The sequence below is a fragment of the Lissotriton vulgaris genome, chromosome 7 (assembly GCF_964263255.1).
Source record: "Lissotriton vulgaris chromosome 7, aLisVul1.2, whole genome shotgun sequence".
Lineage (NCBI taxonomy): Eukaryota > Metazoa > Chordata > Amphibia > Caudata > Salamandridae > Lissotriton > Lissotriton vulgaris.
Genome location: NC_141695.1, coordinates 964,633,792 through 964,649,498, shown reverse-complemented (window position 1 = coordinate 964,649,498; position 15,707 = coordinate 964,633,792).

Sequence of the window (15,707 nt, the reverse complement as noted above, 5' to 3'; positions counted from 1 at the left end):
CTAATATTTTAAAATTCTTACTTCATTTTTAAAATTATCAGCATTCAGCAATGATTAAAAGTAGCTTTGTGTAGTCACAGCGTTTACCACAGCGCGAAGCGCGATTCAGGCACCTCTGGCGAGCAAGCGGCTCAGGACGACTCTGCCACAGTCACCCTACCGCAGCTCGCAGATGTCAGGGCTCAGCCTAAATAGCCCAGAAAAAGCAAGCACTAGAGCGCTAACCGCTCCAGCGACCAACAGGAAGTGCCTGGCTCTCCCTGACCCGCCCTCCGCACAAAGGTACTGGCTACCTCGTCGGACGGGGGCGGGCAGGAGTGGAAATCGAGCCCAGGCTTCCCCAACTTCCCAAGGTACTGTCCTCCCCCTAGTGAATCAGGTAAAAGGAACAAGGAAGCACAAGGTATTTACTGGCGCAGAGGGGCTTGTAATTCTAATATTTTAACATTCTTACATCAATTTTAAAATTATTAGCAGTCAGCAATGATTAAAAGTAGCTTTGTGTAGTCTGAGCACAGCGTTTACCACAGCGCAAAGCGCGATTCAGGCACCTCTGGTGAGCAAGCGGCTCGGGACGACTCTGCCACAGTCACCCTACTGCAGCTCGCAGATGACAGGGCTCAGCCTAAATAGCCCAAAAAAAGCAAGCACTAGAGCGCTAACCGCTCCAGCGACCAACAGGAAGTGCCTGGCTCTCCCTGACCCGCCCTCCGCACAAAGGTACTGGCTACCTCGTCGGACCGGGGCGGGCAGGAGTGGAAATCGAGCCCAGGCTTCTCTAACTTCCCACAGGTACTGTCCTCCCCCTAGTGAATCAGGTAAAAGGAACAGGGACGCACAAGGTATTTACTGGCGCAGAGGGGCTTGTAATTCTAATATTTTAAAATGCTTACATCAATTTTAAAACTATCAGCATTCAGCAATGATTAAAAGTAGCTTTGTGTAGTCTGAGCACAGCGTTTACCACAGCTCGAAGCGCGATTCAGGCACCTCTTGCGAGCAAGCGGCTCGAGACGACTCTGCCACAGTCACCCTACCGCAGCTCGCAGGTGACAGGGCTCAGCCTAAATTGCCCAGAAAAAGCAAGTACTAGAGCGCTAACCGCTCCTGACCAACAGGAAGTGCCTGGCTCTCCCTGACCCGCCCTCCGCACAAAGGTACTGGCTACCTCATCGGACGGGGGTGGGCAGGAGTGGAAATTGAGCCTAGGCTTCCGCAACTTCCCAAGGTACTGTCCTCCCCCTAGTGAATCAGGTAAAAGGAACAAGGAAGCACAAGGTATTTACTGGCGCAGAGGGGCTTGTAATTCTAATATTTTAAAATTCTTACATCAATTTTAAAATTATTAGCAGTCAGCAATGATTAAAAGTAGCTTTGTGTAGTCTGAGCACAGCGTTTACCACAGCGCGAAGCGCGATTTAGGCACCCCTGGTGAGCAAGCGGTTAGGGACGACTCTGCCTCAGTCACCCTACTGCAGCTCGCAGATGACAGGGCTCAGCCTAAATAGCCCAGAAAAAGCAAGCACTAGAGCGCTAATCGCTCCAGCGACCAACAGGAAGTGCCTGGCTCTCCCTGACCCACCCTCCGCACAAAGGTACTGGCTACCTCGTCGGACGGGGGTGGGCAGGAGTGGAAATCGAGCCCAGGCTTCCCAAACTTGCCAAGGTACTGTCCTCCCCCTAGTGAATCAGGTAAAAGGAACAAGGAAGCGCGAGGTATTTACAGAGGCAGAGGGGCTTGTAATTCTAATATTTTAAAATTCTTACATTAATTTTAAATTTAACAGCGGTCAGCAATGATTAAAAGTAGCTTTGTGTAGTATGAGCACAGCGTTTACCACAGCGCGAAACGCGTTTCAGGCACCTCTGGCGAGCAAGCGGCTCGGGACGACTCTGCCAGAGTCACCCTACCGCAGCTCGCAGATGTCAGGGCTCAGCCTAAATAGCCCAGAAAAAGCAAGCACTAGAGCGCTAACCGCTCCAGCGACCAAAAGGAAGTGCCTGGCTCTCCCTGACCCGCCCTCCGCACAAAGGTATTGGCTACCTCGTCGGACCGGGGCGGGCAGGAGTGGAAATCGAGCCCAGGCTTCCCTAACTTCCCAAAGTACTGTCCTCCCCGTAGTGAATCAGGTAAAAGGAACAAGGAAGCGCAAGGTATTTACTGGCGCAGAGGGGCTTGTAATTCTAATATTTAAAAATTCTTACATCAATTTTAAAATTATTAGCAGTCAGCAATGATTAAAAGTAGCTTTTTGTAGTCTGAGCATAGAGTTTAACACACCGCGAAGCGCGATTCAGGCACCTCTGGCGAGCAAGCGGCTCGAAACGACTCTGTCACAGTCACCCTACCGCAGCTCGCAGATGATAGGGCTCAGCCTAAATAGCCCAGGAAAGCAAGCACTAGAGCGCTAACCGCTCCAGCGACCAATAGGGAGTGCCTGGCTCTCCCGGACCCGCCCTCTGCACAAAGGTACTGGCTACCTCGTCGGACGGGGGCGGGCAGGAGTGGAAATCGAGCCCAGGCTTCCCCAACTTCCCAAGGTACTGTCCTCCCCCTAGTGAATCAGGTAAAAGGAACAAGGAAGTACAAGGTATTTACTGGCGCAGAGGGGCTTGTAATTCTAATATTTAAAAATTCTTACATCAATTTTAAAATTATTAGCAGTCAGCAATGATTAAAAGTAGCTTTTTGTAGTCTGAGCATAGAGTTTAACACACCGCGAAGCGCGATTCAGGCACCTCTGGCGAGCAGGCGGCTCGAGACGACTCTACCACAGTCACCCTACCGCAGCTCGCAGATGACAGGGCTCAGCCTAAATTGCCCAGAAAAAGCAAGCACTAGAGCGCTAACCGCTCCTGACCAACAAGAAGTGCCTGTCTATCCCTGACCCGCCCTCCGCAGAAAGGTACTGGTAACCTCGTCGGACCGGGGAGGGCAGGAGTGGAAATCGAGCCCAGGCTTCCCCAACTTCCCAAGGTACTGTTCTCCCCCTAGTGAATTAGGTAAAAGGAACAAGGAAGCGCAAGGTATTTACTGGCGCAGAGGGGCTTGTAATTCTAATATTTTAAAATTCTTACATCAATTTTAAAATTATTAGCAGTCAGCAATGATTAAAAGTAGCTTTTTGTAGTCTGAGCATAGAGTTTACCACAGCGCGAAGCGCGATTCAGGCACCTCTGGCGAGCAAGCGGCTCGAAACGACTCTGCCACAGTCACCCTACCGCAGCTCGCAGATGATAGGGCTCAGCCTAAATAGCCCAGGAAAGCAAGCACTAGAGCGCTAACCGCTCCAGCGACCAATAGGGAGTGCCTGGCTCTCCCGGACCCGCCCTCTGCACAAAGGTACTGGCTACCTCGTCGGACGGGGGCGGGCAGGAGTGGAAATCGAGCCCAGGCTTCCCCAACTTCCCAAGGTACTGTCCTCCCCCTAGTGAATCAGGTAAAAGGAACAAGGAAGTACAAGGTATTTACTGGCGCAGAGGGGCTTGTAATTCTAATATTTTAAAATTCTTACATCAATTTTAAAATTATTAGCAGTCAGCAATGATTAAAAGTAGCTTTGTGTAGTCTGAGCACAGCGTTTACCACAGCGCGAAGCGCGATTCAGGCACCTCTGGTGAGCAAGCGGCTCGGGACGACTCTGCCACAGTCACCCTACTGCAGCTCGCAGATGACAGGGCTCAGCCTAAATAGCCCAAAAAAAGCAAACACTAGAGCGCTAACCGCTCCAGCGACCAACAGGAAGTGCCTGGCTCTCCCTGACCCGCCCTCCGCACAAAGGTACTGGCTACTTCGTCGGACCGGGCGGGCAGGAGTGGAAATCGAGCCCAGGCTTCCCAAACTTGCCAAGGTACTGTCCTCCCCTAGTGAATCAGGTAAAAGGAACAAGGAAGCACGAGGTATTTACAGAGGCAGAGGGGCTTGTAATTCTAATATTTTAAAATTCTTACATTAATTTTAAATTTAACAGCGGTCAGCAATGATTAAAAGTAGCTTTGTGTAGTATGAGCACAGCGTTTACCACAGCGCGAAGCGCGATTCAGGCACCTCTGGCGAGCAAGCGGCTCGAGACGACTCTGCCACAGTCACCCTACCGCAGCTCGCAGATGTCAGGGCTCAGCCTAAATAGCCCAGAAAAAGCAAGCACTAGAGCGCTAACCGCTCCAGCGACCAACAGGAAGTGCCTGGCTCTCCCTGACCAGCCCTCCGTACAAAGGTATTGGCTACCTCGTCGGACCGGGCGTGCAGGAGTGGAAATCGAGCCCAGGCTTCCCAAACTTCCCAAAGTACTGTCCTCCCCCTAGTGAATCAGGTAAAAGGAACAGGGAAGCGCGAGGTATTTACTGGCGCAGAGGGGGTTTTTAATTCTAATATTTTAAAATTCTTACTTCATTTTTAAAATTATCAGCATTCAGCAATGATTAAAAGTAGCTTTGTGTAGTCACAGCGTTTACCACAGCGCGAAGCGCGATTCAGGCACCTCTGGCGAGCAAGCGGCTCAGGACGACTCTGCCACAGTCACCCTACCGCAGCTCGCAGATGTCAGGGCTCAGCCTAAATAGCCCAGAAAAAGCAAGCACTAGAGCGCTAACCGCTCCAGCGACCAACAGGAAGTGCCTGGCTCTCCCTGACCCGCCCTCCGCACAAAGGTACTGGCTACCTCGTCGGACGGGGGCGGGCAGGAGTGGAAATCGAGCCCAGGCTTCCCCAACTTCCCAAGGTACTGTCCTCCCCCTAGTGAATCAGGTAAAAGGAACAAGGAAGCACAAGGTATTTACTGGCGCAGAGGGGCTTGTAATTCTAATATTTTAACATTCTTACATCAATTTTAAAATTATTAGCAGTCAGCAATGATTAAAAGTAGCTTTGTGTAGTCTGAGCACAGCGTTTACCACAGCGCAAAGCGCGATTCAGGCACCTCTGGTGAGCAAGCGGCTCGGGACGACTCTGCCACAGTCACCCTACTGCAGCTCGCAGATGACAGGGCTCAGCCTAAATAGCCCAAAAAAAGCAAGCACTAGAGCGCTAACCGCTCCAGCGACCAACAGGAAGTGCCTGGCTCTCCCTGACCCGCCCTCCGCACAAAGGTACTGGCTACCTCGTCGGACCGGGGCGGGCAGGAGTGGAAATTGAGCCCAGGCTTCTCTAACTTCCCACAGGTACTGTCCTCCCCCTAGTGAATCAGGTAAAAGGAACAGGGACGCACAAGGTATTTACTGGCGCAGAGGGGCTTGTAATTCTAATATTTTAAAATGCTTACATCAATTTTAAAACTATCAGCATTCAGCAATGATTAAAAGTAGCTTTGTGTAGTCTGAGCACAGCGTTTACCACAGCTCGAAGCGCGATTCAGGCACCTCTTGCGAGCAAGCGGCTCGAGACGACTCTGCCACAGTCACCCTACCGCAGCTCGCAGGTGACAGGGCTCAGCCTAAATTGCCCAGAAAAAGCAAGTACTAGAGCGCTAACCGCTCCTGACCAACAGGAAGTGCCTGGCTCTCCCTGACCCGCCCTCCGCACAAAGGTATTGGCTACCTCGTCGGACCGGGGCGGGCAGGAGTGGAAATCGAGCCCAGGCTTCCCTAACTTCCCAAAGTACTGTCCTCCCCGTAGTGAATCAGGTAAAAGGAACAAGGAAGCGCAAGGTATTTACTGGCGCAGAGGGGCTTGTAATTCTAATATTTAAAAATTCTTACATCAATTTTAAAATTATTAGCAGTCAGCAATGATTAAAAGTAGCTTTTTGTAGTCTGAGCATAGAGTTTAACACACCGCGAAGCGCGATTCAGGCACCTCTGGCGAGCAAGCGGCTCGAAACGACTCTGCCACAGTCACCCTACCGCAGCTCGCAGATGATAGGGCTCAGCCTAAATAGCCCAGGAAAGCAAGCACTAGAGCGCTAACCGCTCCAGCGACCAATAGGGAGTGCCTGGCTCTCCCGGACCCGCCCTCTGCACAAAGGTACTGGCTACCTCGTCGGACGGGGGCGGGCAGGAGTGGAAATCGAGCCCAGGCTTCCCCAACTTCCCAAGGTACTGTCCTCCCCCTAGTGAATCAGGTAAAAGGAACAAGGAAGTACAAGGTATTTACTGGCGCAGAGGGGCTTGTAATTCTAATATTTAAAAATTCTTACATCAATTTTAAAATTATTAGCAGTCAGCAATGATTAAAAGTAGCTTTTTGTAGTCTGAGCATAGAGTTTAACACACCGCGAAGCGCGATTCAGGCACCTCTGGCGAGCAGGCGGCTCGAGACGACTCTGCCACAGTCACCCTACCGCAGCTCGCAGATGACAGGGCTCAGCCTAAATTGCCCAGAAAAAGCAAGCACTAGAGCGCTAACCGCTCCTGACCAACAAGAAGTGCCTGTCTATCCCTGACCCGCCCTCCGCAGAAAGGTACTGGTAACCTCGTCGGACCGGGGAGGGCAGGAGTGGAAATCGAGCCCAGGCTTCCCCAACTTCCCAAGGTACTGTTCTCCCCCTAGTGAATTAGGTAAAAGGAACAAGGAAGCGCAAGGTATTTACTGGCGCAGAGGGGCTTGTAATTCTAATATTTTAAAATTCTTACATCAATTTTAAAATTATTAGCAGTCAGCAATGATTAAAAGTAGCTTTTTGTAGTCTGAGCATAGAGTTTACCACAGCGCGAAGCGCGATTCAGGCACCTCTGGCGAGCAAGCGGCTCGAAACGACTCTGCCACAGTCACCCTACCGCAGCTCGCAGATGATAGGGCTCAGCCTAAATAGCCCAGGAAAGCAAGCACTAGAGCGCTAACCGCTCCAGCGACCAATAGGGAGTGCCTGGCTCTCCCGGACCCGCCCTCTGCACAAAGGTACTGGCTACCTCGTCGGACGGGGGCGGGCAGGAGTGGAAATCGAGCCCAGGCTTCCCCAACTTCCCAAGGTACTGTCCTCCCCCTAGTGAATCAGGTAAAAGGAACAAGGAAGTACAAGGTATTTACTGGCGCAGAGGGGCTTGTAATTCTAATATTTTAAAATTCTTACATCAATTTTAAAATTATTAGCAGTCAGCAATGATTAAAAGTAGCTTTGTGTAGTCTGAGCACAGCGTTTACCACAGCGCGAAGCGCGATTCAGGCACCTCTGGTGAGCAAGCGGCTCGGGACGACTCTGCCACAGTCACCCTACTGCAGCTCGCAGATGACAGGGCTCAGCCTAAATAGCCCAAAAAAAGCAAACACTAGAGCGCTAACCGCTCCAGCGACCAACAGGAAGTGCCTGGCTCTCCCTGACCCGCCCTCCGCACAAAGGTACTGGCTACTTCGTCGGACCGGGCGGGCAGGAGTGGAAATCGAGCCCAGGCTTCCCAAACTTGCCAAGGTACTGTCCTCCCCTAGTGAATCAGGTAAAAGGAACAAGGAAGCACGAGGTATTTACAGAGGCAGAGGGGCTTGTAATTCTAATATTTTAAAATTCTTACATTAATTTTAAATTTAACAGGGGTCAGCAATGATTAAAAGTAGCTTTGTGTAGTATGAGCACAGCGTTTACCACAGCGCGAAGCGCGATTCAGGCACCTCTGGCGAGCAAGCGGCTCAGGACGACTCTGCCACAGTCACCCTACCGCAGCTCGCAGATGTCAGGGCTCAGCCTAAATAGCCCAGAAAAAGCAAGCACTAGAGCACTAACCGCTCCAGCGACCAACAGGAAGTGCCTGGCTCTCCCTGACCCGCCCTCCGCACAAAGGTACTGGCTACCTTGTCGGACGGGGGCGGGCAGGAGTGGAAATCGAGCCCAGGCTTCCCCAACTTCCCAAGGTACTGTCCTCCCTCTAGTGAATCAGGTAAAAGGAACAAGGAAGCACAAGGTATTTACTGGCGCAGAGGGGCTTGTAATTCTAATATTTTAACATTCTTACATCAATTTTAAAATAATGATAGTCAGCAATGATTAAAAGTAGCTTTGTGTAGTCTGAGCACAGCGTTTACCACAGCACGAAGCGCGATTCAGGCACCTCTGGCGAGCAAGCGGCTCAGGACGACTCTGCCAAAGTCACCCTACCGCAGCTCGCAGATTGAAGGGCTCAGCCTAAATAGCCCAGAAAAAGCAAGCACTAGAACACTAACCGCTCCAGCGACCAACAGGAAATGCCTGGCTCTCCCTGACCCGCCCTCCGCACAAAGGTACTGGCTACCTCGTTGGACGGGGGCGGGCAGGAGTGGAAATCGAGCCCAGGCTTCCCCAACTTCCCAAGGTACTGTCCTCCCCCTAGTGAATCAGGTAAAAGGAACAAGGAAGCACAAGGTATTTACTGGCGCAGAGGGGCTTGTAATTCTAATATTTTGACATTCTTACATCAATTTTAAAATTATTAGCAGTCAGAAATGATTAAAAGTAGCTTTGTGTATTCTGAGCACAGCGTTTACCGCAGCACGAAGCGCGATTCAGGCACCTCTGGTGAGCAAGCGGCTCTGGACGACTCTGCCACAGTCACCCTAATGCAGATCGCAGATGACCGGGCTCAGCCTAAATAGCCCAAAAAAAGCAAGCACTAGAGTGCTAACCGCTCCAGCGACCAACAGGAAGTGCCTGGCTCTCCCTGACCCACCCTCCGCACAAAGGTATTGGCTACCTCGTCGGACCGGGGCGGGCAGGAGTGGAAATCGAGCCCAGGCTTCCCTAACTTCCCAAAGGTACTGTCCTCCCCCTAGTGAATCAGGTAAAAGGAACAGGGACGCACGAGGTATTTACTGGCGCAGAGGGGCTTGTAATTCTAATATTTTAAAATTCTTACATCAATTTTAAAATTATCAGCATTCAGCAATGATTAAAAGTAGCTTTGTGTAGTCTGAGCACAGCGTTTACCACAGCGCGAAGCGCGATTCAGGCACCTCTTGCGAGCAAGCGGCTCGAGACGACTCTGCCACAGTCACCCTACCGCAGCTCGCAGATGACAGGGCTCAGCCTAAATTGCCCAGAAAAAGCAAGTACTAGAGCGCTAACCGCTCCTGACCAACAGGAAGTGCCTGGCTCTCCCTGACCCGCCCTCCGCACAAAGGTACTGGCTACCTCATCGGACGGGGGCGGGCAGGAGTGGAAATTGAGCCTAGGCTTCCGCAACTTCCCAAGGTACTGTCCTCCCCCTAGTGAATCAGGTAAAAGGAACAAGGAAGCACAAGGTATTTACTGGCGCAGAGGGGCTTGTAATTCTAATATTTTAAAATTCTTACATCAATTTTAAAATTATTAGCAGTCAGCAATGATTAAAAGTAGCTTTGTGTAGTCTGAGCACAGCGTTTACCACAGCGCGAAGCGCGATTTAGGCACCCCTGGTGAGCAAGCGGTTAGGGACGACTCTGCCTCAGTCACCCTACTGCAGCTCGCAGATGACAGGGCTCAGCCTAAATAGCCCAGAAAAAGCAAGCACTAGAGCGCTAATCGCTCCAGCGACCAACAGGAAGTGCCTGGCTCTCCCTGACCCACCCTCCGCACAAAGGTACTGGCTACCTCGTCGGACGGGGGTGGGCAGGAGTGGAAATCGAGCCCAGGCTTCCCAAACTTGCCAAGGTACTGTCCTCCCCCTAGTGAATCAGGTAAAAGGAACAAGGAAGCGCGAGGTATTTACAGAGGCAGAGGGGCTTGTAATTCTAATATTTTAAAATTCTTACATTAATTTTAAATTTAACAGCGGTCAGCAATGATTAAAAGTAGCTTTGTGTAGTATGAGCACAGCGTTTACCACAGCGCGAAACGCGTTTCAGGCACCTCTGGCGAGCAAGCGGCTCGGGACGACTCTGCCAGAGTCACCCTACCGCAGCTCGCAGATGTCAGGGCTCAGCCTAAATAGCCCAGAAAAAGCAAGCACTAGAGCGCTAACCGCTCCAGCGACCAAAAGGAAGTGCCTGGCTCTCCCTGACCCGCCCTCCGCACAAAGGTATTGGCTACCTCGTCGGACCGGGGCGGGCAGGAGTGGAAATCGAGCCCAGGCTTCCCTAACTTCCCAAAGTACTGTCCTCCCCGTAGTGAATCAGGTAAAAGGAACAAGGAAGCGCAAGGTATTTACTGGCGCAGAGGGGCTTGTAATTCTAATATTTAAAAATTCTTACATCAATTTTAAAATTATTAGCAGTCAGCAATGATTAAAAGTAGCTTTTTGTAGTCTGAGCATAGAGTTTAACACACCGCGAAGCGCGATTCAGGCACCTCTGGCGAGCAAGCGGCTCGAAACGACTCTGTCACAGTCACCCTACCGCAGCTCGCAGATGATAGGGCTCAGCCTAAATAGCCCAGGAAAGCAAGCACTAGAGCGCTAACCGCTCCAGCGACCAATAGGGAGTGCCTGGCTCTCCCGGACCCGCCCTCTGCACAAAGGTACTGGCTACCTCGTCGGACGGGGGCGGGCAGGAGTGGAAATCGAGCCCAGGCTTCCCCAACTTCCCAAGGTACTGTCCTCCCCCTAGTGAATCAGGTAAAAGGAACAAGGAAGTACAAGGTATTTACTGGCGCAGAGGGGCTTGTAATTCTAATATTTAAAAATTCTTACATCAATTTTAAAATTATTAGCAGTCAGCAATGATTAAAAGTAGCTTTTTGTAGTCTGAGCATAGAGTTTAACACACCGCGAAGCGCGATTCAGGCACCTCTGGCGAGCAGGCGGCTCGAGACGACTCTGCCACAGTCACCCTACCGCAGCTCGCAGATGACAGGGCTCAGCCTAAATTGCCCAGAAAAAGCAAGCACTAGAGCGCTAACCGCTTATGACCAACAAGAAGTGCCTGTCTATCCCTGACCCGCCCTCCGCAGAAAGGTACTGGTAACCTCGTCGGACCGGGGAGGGCAGGAGTGGAAATCGAGCCCAGGCTTCCCCAACTTCCCAAGGTACTGTTCTCCCCCTAGTGAATTAGGTAAAAGGAACAAGGAAGCGCAAGGTATTTACTGGCGCAGAGGGGCTTGTAATTCTAATATTTTAAAATTCTTACATCAATTTTAAAATTATTAGCAGTCAGCAATGATTAAAAGTAGCTTTTTGTAGTCTGAGCATAGAGTTTACCACAGCGCGAAGCGCGATTCAGGCACCTCTGGCGAGCAAGCGGCTCGAAACGACTCTGCCACAGTCACCCTACCGCAGCTCGCAGATGATAGGGCTCAGCCTAAATAGCCCAGGAAAGCAAGCACTAGAGCGCTAACCGCTCCAGCGACCAATAGGGAGTGCCTGGCTCTCCCGGACCCGCCCTCTGCACAAAGGTACTGGCTACCTCGTCGGACGGGGGCGGGCAGGAGTGGAAATCGAGCCCAGGCTTCCCCAACTTCCCAAGGTACTGTCCTCCCCCTAGTGAATCAGGTAAAAGGAACAAGGAAGTACAAGGTATTTACTGGCGCAGAGGGGCTTGTAATTCTAATATTTTAAAATTCTTACATCAATTTTAAAATTATTAGCAGTCAGCAATGATTAAAAGTAGCTTTGTGTAGTCTGAGCACAGCGTTTACCACAGCGCGAAGCGCGATTCAGGCACCTCTGGTGAGCAAGCGGCTCGGGACGACTCTGCCACAGTCACCCTACTGCAGCTCGCAGATGACAGGGCTCAGCCTAAATAGCCCAAAAAAAGCAAACACTAGAGCGCTAACCGCTCCAGCGACCAACAGGAAGTGCCTGGCTCTCCCTGACCCGCCCTCCGCACAAAGGTACTGGCTACTTCGTCGGACCGGGCGGGCAGGAGTGGAAATCGAGCCCAGGCTTCCCAAACTTGCCAAGGTACTGTCCTCCCCTAGTGAATCAGGTAAAAGGAACAAGGAAGCACGAGGTATTTACAGAGGCAGAGGGGCTTGTAATTCTAATATTTTAAAATTCTTACATTAATTTTAAATTTAACAGCGGTCAGCAATGATTAAAAGTAGCTTTGTGTAGTATGAGCACAGCGTTTACCACAGCGCGAAGCGCGATTCAGGCACCTCTGGCGAGCAAGCGGCTCGAGACGACTCTGCCACAGTCACCCTACCGCAGCTCGCAGATGTCAGGGCTCAGCCTAAATAGCCCAGAAAAAGCAAGCACTAGAGCGCTAACCGCTCCAGCGACCAACAGGAAGTGCCTGGCTCTCCCTGACCAGCCCTCCGTACAAAGGTATTGGCTACCTCGTCGGACCGGGCGTGCAGGAGTGGAAATCGAGCCCAGGCTTCCCAAACTTCCCAAAGTACTGTCCTCCCCCTAGTGAATCAGGTAAAAGGAACAGGGAAGCGCGAGGTATTTACTGGCGCAGAGGGGGTTTTTAATTCTAATATTTTAAAATTCTTACTTCATTTTTAAAATTATCAGCATTCAGCAATGATTAAAAGTAGCTTTGTGTAGTCACAGCGTTTACCACAGCGCGAAGCGCGATTCAGGCACCTCTGGCGAGCAAGCGGCTCAGGACGACTCTGCCACAGTCACCCTACCGCAGCTCGCAGATGTCAGGGCTCAGCCTAAATAGCCCAGAAAAAGCAAGCACTAGAGCGCTAACCGCTCCAGCGACCAACAGGAAGTGCCTGGCTCTCCCTGACCCGCCCTCCGCACAAAGGTACTGGCTACCTCGTCGGACGGGGGCGGGCAGGAGTGGAAATCGAGCCCAGGCTTCCCCAACTTCCCAAGGTACTGTCCTCCCCCTAGTGAATCAGGTAAAAGGAACAAGGAAGCACAAGGTATTTACTGGCGCAGAGGGGCTTGTAATTCTAATATTTTAACATTCTTACATCAATTTTAAAATTATTAGCAGTCAGCAATGATTAAAAGTAGCTTTGTGTAGTCTGAGCACAGCGTTTACCACAGCGCAAAGCGCGATTCAGGCACCTCTGGTGAGCAAGCGGCTCGGGACGACTCTGCCACAGTCACCCTACTGCAGCTCGCAGATGACAGGGCTCAGCCTAAATAGCCCAAAAAAAGCAAGCACTAGAGCGCTAACCGCTCCAGCGACCAACAGGAAGTGCCTGGCTCTCCCTGACCCGCCCTCCGCACAAAGGTACTGGCTACCTCGTCGGACCGGGGCGGGCAGGAGTGGAAATCGAGCCCAGGCTTCTCTAACTTCCCACAGGTACTGTCCTCCCCCTAGTGAATCAGGTAAAAGGAACAGGGACGCACAAGGTATTTACTGGCGCAGAGGGGCTTGTAATTCTAATATTTTAAAATGCTTACATCAATTTTAAAACTATCAGCATTCAGCAATGATTAAAAGTAGCTTTGTGTAGTCTGAGCACAGCGTTTACCACAGCTCGAAGCGCGATTCAGGCACCTCTTGCGAGCAAGCGGCTCGAGACGACTCTGCCACAGTCACCCTACCGCAGCTCGCAGGTGACAGGGCTCAGCCTAAATTGCCCAGAAAAAGCAAGTACTAGAGCGCTAACCGCTCCTGACCAACAGGAAGTGCCTGGCTCTCCCTGACCCGCCCTCCGCACAAAGGTATTGGCTACCTCGTCGGACCGGGGCGGGCAGGAGTGGAAATCGAGCCCAGGCTTCCCTAACTTCCCAAAGTACTGTCCTCCCCGTAGTGAATCAGGTAAAAGGAACAAGGAAGCGCAAGGTATTTACTGGCGCAGAGGGGCTTGTAATTCTAATATTTAAAAATTCTTACATCAATTTTAAAATTATTAGCAGTCAGCAATGATTAAAAGTAGCTTTTTGTAGTCTGAGCATAGAGTTTAACACACCGCGAAGCGCGATTCAGGCACCTCTGGCGAGCAAGCGGCTCGAAACGACTCTGCCACAGTCACCCTACCGCAGCTCGCAGATGATAGGGCTCAGCCTAAATAGCCCAGGAAAGCAAGCACTAGAGCGCTAACCGCTCCAGCGACCAATAGGGAGTGCCTGGCTCTCCCGGACCCGCCCTCTGCACAAAGGTACTGGCTACCTCGTCGGACGGGGGCGGGCAGGAGTGGAAATCGAGCCCAGGCTTCCCCAACTTCCCAAGGTACTGTCCTCCCCCTAGTGAATCAGGTAAAAGGAACAAGGAAGTACAAGGTATTTACTGGCGCAGAGGGGCTTGTAATTCTAATATTTAAAAATTCTTACATCAATTTTAAAATTATTAGCAGTCAGCAATGATTAAAAGTAGCTTTTTGTAGTCTGAGCATAGAGTTTAACACACCGCGAAGCGCGATTCAGGCACCTCTGGCGAGCAGGCGGCTCGAGACGACTCTGCCACAGTCACCCTACCGCAGCTCGCAGATGACAGGGCTCAGCCTAAATTGCCCAGAAAAAGCAAGCACTAGAGCGCTAACCGCTCCTGACCAACAAGAAGTGCCTGTCTATCCCTGACCCGCCCTCCGCAGAAAGGTACTGGTAACCTCGTCGGACCGGGGAGGGCAGGAGTGGAAATCGAGCCCAGGCTTCCCCAACTTCCCAAGGTACTGTTCTCCCCCTAGTGAATTAGGTAAAAGGAACAAGGAAGCGCAAGGTATTTACTGGCGCAGAGGGGCTTGTAATTCTAATATTTTAAAATTCTTACATCAATTTTAAAATTATTAGCAGTCAGCAATGATTAAAAGTAGCTTTTTGTAGTCTGAGCATAGAGTTTACCACAGCGCGAAGCGCGATTCAGGCACCTCTGGCGAGCAAGCGGCTCGAAACGACTCTGCCACAGTCACCCTACCGCAGCTCGCAGATGATAGGGCTCAGCCTAAATAGCCCAGGAAAGCAAGCACTAGAGCGCTAACCGCTCCAGCGACCAATAGGGAGTGCCTGGCTCTCCCGGACCCGCCCTCTGCACAAAGGTACTGGCTACCTCGTCGGACGGGGGCGGGCAGGAGTGGAAATCGAGCCCAGGCTTCCCCAACTTCCCAAGGTACTGTCCTCCCCCTAGTGAATCAGGTAAAAGGAACAAGGAAGTACAAGGTATTTACTGGCGCAGAGGGGCTTGTAATTCTAATATTTTAAAATTCTTACATCAATTTTAAAATTATTAGCAGTCAGCAATGATTAAAAGTAGCTTTGTGTAGTCTGAGCACAGCGTTTACCACAGCGCGAAGCGCGATTCAGGCACCTCTGGTGAGCAAGCGGCTCGGGACGACTCTGCCACAGTCACCCTACTGCAGCTCGCAGATGACAGGGCTCAGCCTAAATAGCCCAAAAAAAGCAAACACTAGAGCGCTAACCGCTCCAGCGACCAACAGGAAGTGCCTGGCTCTCCCTGACCCGCCCTCCGCACAAAGGTACTGGCTACTTCGTCGGACCGGGCGGGCAGGAGTGGAAATCGAGCCCAGGCTTCCCAAACTTGCCAAGGTACTGTCCTCCCCTAGTGAATCAGGTAAAAGGAACAAGGAAGCACGAGGTATTTACAGAGGCAGAGGGGCTTGTAATTCTAATATTTTAAAATTCTTACATTAATTTTAAATTTAACAGGGGTCAGCAATGATTAAAAGTAGCTTTGTGTAGTATGAGCACAGCGTTTACCACAGCGCGAAGCGCGATTCAGGCACCTCTGGCGAGCAAGCGGCTCAGGACGACTCTGCCACAGTCACCCTACCGCAGCTCGCAGATGTCAGGGCTCAGCCTAAATAGCCCAGAAAAAGCAAGCACTAGAGCACTAACCGCTCCAGCGACCAACAGGAAGTGCCTGGCTCTCCCTGACCCGCCCTCCGCACAAAGGTACTGGCTACCTCGTCGGACGGGGGCGGGCAGGAGTGGAAATCGAGCCCAGGCTTCCCCAACTTCCCAAGGTACTGTCCTCCCTCTAGTGAATCAGGTAAAAGGAACAAGGAAGCACAAGGTATTTACTGGCG